Below are 6,179 nucleotides of genomic sequence, written 5' to 3'. Positions count from 1 at the left end.
GTCGGTAACCGACATGGAACCTTGTTTAAGTTCGAGAAATTCCTTTCGCTTTTGGTCCATAAATCTCGTGATATACTTTTTCCAAATTCGGTTTGAAAGAACTCCCAAGTTACTTGTTCGCGGGCACAACAAGTCGAGTACTCCACCAATAGTAGGCGAATCACGTAGCAAGGAGATGGTACACTTTAGGCATTCATCGGTGTACAAGATAGCTCATCGAGTACCGGATCGTGTTGTCCAACCAAAATTGGCTTGCTCGGCATCATCACTATCCGTAGCTTTAAATTCAGTAGCCCCATGTTTTCGGATTCTATCAATGGGGCTTATTCGACCTGATTTGGTCAATTACGGGGCATTGTAGGTGCGGGGTGTGTTTGTTGGGAATGGAGGTTGTGGAACAGTAGTATTAGTTCGAATGTATTGGTTGAACCAATCATTCATCACGCTATAAAAGGCTTGTCTAGCCTCGTCATTCGGATTGCTAGCAACAGGTTGAGAGTCCCGGCGCTGTCCCTTGTCTTGGGGCAAGCGCCACACTCTCCACATCATCAGCTATCGCTCGGTTGGGATCGGATCCATTACTATAAATAAACACAAGTTCAAACGTCAGAAATCACCACACTATCATATAATCACATAAAATGGCATGTATAGCTAGACCCAAACGCATTACGGTAGTCCTAGAATCGACTAAACCGTAGCTCTGATACCAATAAAATTGTAACACCCCGAACCCGAGACCGTCGCCGGAGTCGAACGCGAGGTGTTAATGACTTCAACCCACTTATTGACAATTTTCAGACAAGCTGCCAATCTGAGTACTAGTCGCTCCAAAATTCATAACTTGAGTTTTACAACTCGAAAATCAGTTCCGTAAATTTTTCCTGAAACTAGACTCATATTTCCATCTACATATTTTTTTCTAGAATTTTTGGTCGAGCCAATTAGTACAGTTTATTAGTTAAAGTCTCGCCTGTTGTAGGGATCGACTACACTGACCTTTGTGCGTTACGAATTGGATATCTCCCTGTACAGGGCTTCAATACTAATGCCGTTTGTTTCTGTAGAAACTAGACTCAGAGAGGAATTTACACATATATGGAATGACTCCTAATTATCTCTGGTTAATTTACAATGATTTTCCAAAGTTGGAACAGGGATCCAGAAACCGTTCTGGCCCTATTCCACAAGAACTTTAAAATCTGTTAACTTATAACTCATATGACCATTTCGTTTCTTCCATATGAAAGTAGATTCATCAAGGTACACTTACATAATTTATTTGCTATTTAATACCATTCCTACTATTTTTAGTGATTTTTCACATCCACGTCACTGCTGCTGTCAGCATCTGCCTTTAGTAGGCTTTACCTATTTCATACTTTCCATGATTCAATTGGCTCTTTTTACATACATAGCACAAAGTGTGATCATGATTAACCATTCCAATGGCTAATCGTTTCAAAATAATTCCATACCTCATAAGGGTCAACATACAAACGATTATAGTTCTATGCTAAAACGTATATAAGCCATTTTCGCATGGCTATCCAAGTTTACACAAACCGGAAGGTACATGACCTTCAACAAAGGATGGTCCTATACATGCCATTTCAAAGTTCAACCAAAATTTGTACCAAAATGGGGCTTCAATAGTGTGGATGACTTCGACTGCTTTGATCCCGAATCCGATAGCTAACGAGCGAAACCTATAAAACAGAGAGCCAAAGCAACGGGTAAGCATTTTAATGCTTAGTAAGTCTCAAGCAATGAAATCAGCTTTGACTAAGGTATTTTATTCACATGGCTAATTAAACCACTTTACTAATTCACATTCCCATACTCATACTTATTTCACATCACCGACCCTTAGGTTCATACACAAAAGAACAACTTAGCCCAAGGCCGGTAGCTCGTTTATCAACCTAGCGATACTTACTTGTAAGAATTCAATTAGTACAAGCACATACAAACATACCTCATTGCTGGAATTTTCACAAGTGTATAAGCTGAAATTTTCACAGCAAGATTGCTCACTTCGAATCACATACTTTCGGATTTAACCGGATATAGCGACTTCAGACGATTGCCTTGGTCATAACCCGGATTTGGTGACTTGCACAAAGGCCTTGGTCTTAGCCGGATATATCAACTTCGCACGAATGCCTTCGGGTCTTAGCCCGGATATATCAACTCGCACGAATGCCTTCGGGTCTTAGCCCGGATATATCAACTCGCACGAATGCCTTCGGGTCTTAGCCCGGATATATCAACTCGCACGAATGCCTTCGGGTCTTAGCCCGGATATATTTCCAATGTTCACTTACACATATATCAATATTCAAGACACGTCCATAGTTCATTTTCGTTACTAAAGCTCTAACACAAAATATATATCAACCTTTACTATTTCGGCTCAATGGCCACACAAACAAGGAGCATAATTTTGATATAATTCAAGTAGGGTCATCACTCGAAGACTTACCTCGGATGTTGTCGAGCGATTTCGACGGCTATTCAACTACTTTTTCCTTCCCTTTATCGGATTTAGCTCCCTTTGCTCTTGAGCTAATTCACACAAATTTAACTTATTAAAATCTCATCATGATAGCTTATGGCGAATATGACAAGGAGTGTAAATGGTCATATGGCCATCCTTTAGCTCAAATACACAATGGTCATGCACATTTTTACATCACAACAAGCAATTCAATACATTCAAACATCAACGTGAAGTTCAAAGTACTTGGCCCTTATATACATACATCCACATATTTAAGCTCAAGAATTTTAACATAACATCAAGTGCTCAAATTACTCATGTGGCCGATTACACATGGTCATAAATACACAAAATCAAAAATAATTTCAAGGTTTTTCACACTATACATGTACTAGGCCGAATGTACATGCAAATTTCACAACATTCTTCAACAAATTTCTTCTTTAAACAAACATATTTATCACTTTCTTCATAATCAAAATATCATGTGCAAACATATATACACATATAGGTGCGTGGCCGAATCTCAAGGTGTTCATAACCCTCTAAAACACAATTTTTTACCAATCAAGTAACAAGCATAAATCATGCTCATGAATGCATCATGGCCGAATACATCACAATCATACCCCATTGAACTTTGGTCATGGTTAAACAAAGAACTCAATGTCTTACTCAAGATTGCTACAAAGAAATTTCAAGAGTAGTCAATCCATCATTGCATGCATCATTAGCAAGCTTCACATTTAGCATGCAATGGCTTTAACACAATATCAACCTTGGCCAAATACCATTTTTCATGGCATAACAAGGATTTGAACCATGGCTAACATGCACATCAAGTTAGCAACCAAAACAAGCATGAATCTCATGACACCACCTCGTACATACCTTAATCTTGATGCAAGTTTAGCCAAATCTCCTTCTAGATCTCTTCTAAACAAAGAAAATGAAGCAAAAATCTCTTCTTCCTCTTAGGAATTTCGCCAAAGGAAGGAGGGAAAAGATGAACAATTTTTTGTTTTTTTTTCTTTCTTAGTCTTTGCTCAAAGAAAGGATGAATGACAACTTTTTTTTTCTTTCTTTCTCTCTAGCTACGGCACCAAGGGGGCATCCATGCTCATTTTTTTTTCATTTCTTAATTCTTTCTACATAATGCACTAACTAAACATGTTGGAAACATGTCCCTTGCCCATAATCTAGACATGGTCAAGGCCACTCATTCAAAATAAATGGAGTATTTGACATGCAACTCCATTTATTTTGCTTCATTCCTTTATTAACCTCTTGAAATTAGCTACATATTTTTAAATCCTTTCACATGAGTCCTTTTTCTTTCAATTCACAATCAAATTAACTAAATCAAAGAATTCAAAATTCACACACGAGCACACACATATTATAGGCATCAAAATAAATTTTAAATTATTTTTATGCCTCGGTTTTGTGGTACCGAAACCACATTCCGACTAGGGTCAATTTTGGGCTGTCACATAGCATATTTGAATTGATATGCAAATATTCATATAGTGACTTTATTTTTATATGGCCTACTAAGCTTTTAAAGCTTATTGTGTTTATTTTTCACTATTTTATAGATTATCAAAGCTAGCTCAGACTCAAGGATCATCGGGAAATGTCATCACACTATCGATCATCTCATTGGTACTTTTGGAACTTTGTATATATGGTATATGGCATGTATAGGCTGGTGTTATCTTGATATGTTTTGAGTTATGATTTTGAGCCATGAGATTTGGCTTGTAAATGTTGGTATGTATTTGGCCATTTAAGTTGGCTTAAATTATGTGTTTGATAAGTGATTTATGTGATGTATATAATGCCTTATATTTTGGCTTGTTTGGTATGGTTATAAGGTTGCTCTTTTGGATAGTTGTAAGTTAGAGTATTGTTGCTCGGAAGTTGGTATATTGTCGTTTGATTTTAAGATGATGATATGGTATGTTTTGTGACATGAAATAGTTGATAAGTTGATAAGGAAATGCATTTGGTACTTATGTAAGCTTTGATGATTTTGGCATAATGATTTAGCATGTTTTAAATATGGAATTTAGTAATTGAAGTGGTTGAGGATAGTTGGCATGAAATGTGTATGAAATAGCATGCTTTGGTTGCTTATATATGTATAAAATGGTGTAAATTTGATGTAGTTTAGGTATGCTTGAGGAGGGTGAGAAATGTGGCTTTTACCAAGCCTATTTTCACTCCACACAGCTGAGTACATGGGTGTGTGGCTCGACCGTGTGTGTCATATGGCTTTGGTACACGGTCGTGTGTCCCCTTGGGTACCCTTTCAAATTAAGTCAGTATACCCTACAGGTTTGACACGGCCTAGACACATAGGCGTGTCTACCAGTAGTGTGTGACACATGGGCGTGTGGTCGGCCGTGTGACCTAAGTCAGTAACCCCTCCAGATTTCCCACGGCCAAGGCACACGGGCGTGTCTCCAACCGTTGCCCTGTTTTCACACAGCCTATGACACGGGCGTGTCTGGTGACCATGTGCTTCACACGGCCTATTCACACGGGCGTGTGACCCTTTAATGTTTGAAAATTTTCTAAGTTACCCAAAATTTGCAAATGTTATCGGTTTAGTCCAGAACCTCTTCCAAGCATGTTTTAAGGTCTCATAGGGCCTTATAAGGGACAATGTGAATGTGTTGAATGGATTTTGATTATGAATGCTTAAATGTATGTGTATTATCTGGTAATACCTCGTAACCCTATTCCAGCGACGGGTACGGGTTAAGGGTGTTACATCTCAAGGCCTAATTTTAGACCCATGGATGTGATAGGCTCACACTACCTCAAGGCCCAATAGCAATGTCAAAGTCCAAACAAATCAAATTAGGATTCGATCAAAGATAAGATCCAAGGATGAATCTTTTTGAGGAAAGTGGGAATGATACATACACAGATGGGGCAAAATTTATTAAATTATGTTCACCAGAGCTGTCAATTTTCAAGTTTGGGAAATCAACAGACTTGCAACAACTTTTTGGATGGGATCTAGACATTTTTGGGTTGAGTTGTCTCGTGGAATTTGAAGATCTATATCTTAGCTTCGAAATGCACATTGAATCACTTAATTTTGAGTCCAGGAGTTCAAGTTATGACCGTTTTAATAAAGACTGCATGAGCAGAATTTCTGGACGTGATTATGAAAGGAATTACGAGTTTCAGGATTTTAATTCAAGTTTAAATCATATTTGTTTTAGGTTTTGGGCTTAATTTTTATTTTATACGAGCCTAATATTGTACTTATCAGTTATTATTATTTTATTATTTTATTATTCCAAATTTTTAATAATTATTAAGTAGTTTAAGTTATTTTGGAGTTTTTGTCAACAAAAATTTAGTTTTAGATTAATTAGAGTTCTAGTATACTTAATACTTTTATTTAGATTTATTTAGCTAGCATATATATAAGCTTTTCATTGTACACAAATCATTCAATTCATTATTATTCAACTTCTCTTTTGAGTTAATAAATTCTCTTTAAGTTTTCTTTTCAAGAATTTCATTTGAGTTTCCTTTAGAAGAGTTTTAACAATCTTTTCAGATTGTGACTTTTTCTTGCCAAGTTTTCTTTCTTGGAGGGAAATTAGAGCCGCTTGAAGGGGGTTGTGGATTCTTCGTGTTTCCAAGGCTTCTT

The sequence above is a fragment of the Gossypium arboreum genome, chromosome 12 (assembly GCF_025698485.1).
Source record: "Gossypium arboreum isolate Shixiya-1 chromosome 12, ASM2569848v2, whole genome shotgun sequence".
Lineage (NCBI taxonomy): Eukaryota > Viridiplantae > Streptophyta > Magnoliopsida > Malvales > Malvaceae > Gossypium > Gossypium arboreum.
Note: the sequence above shows the minus strand (reverse complement) of the source record.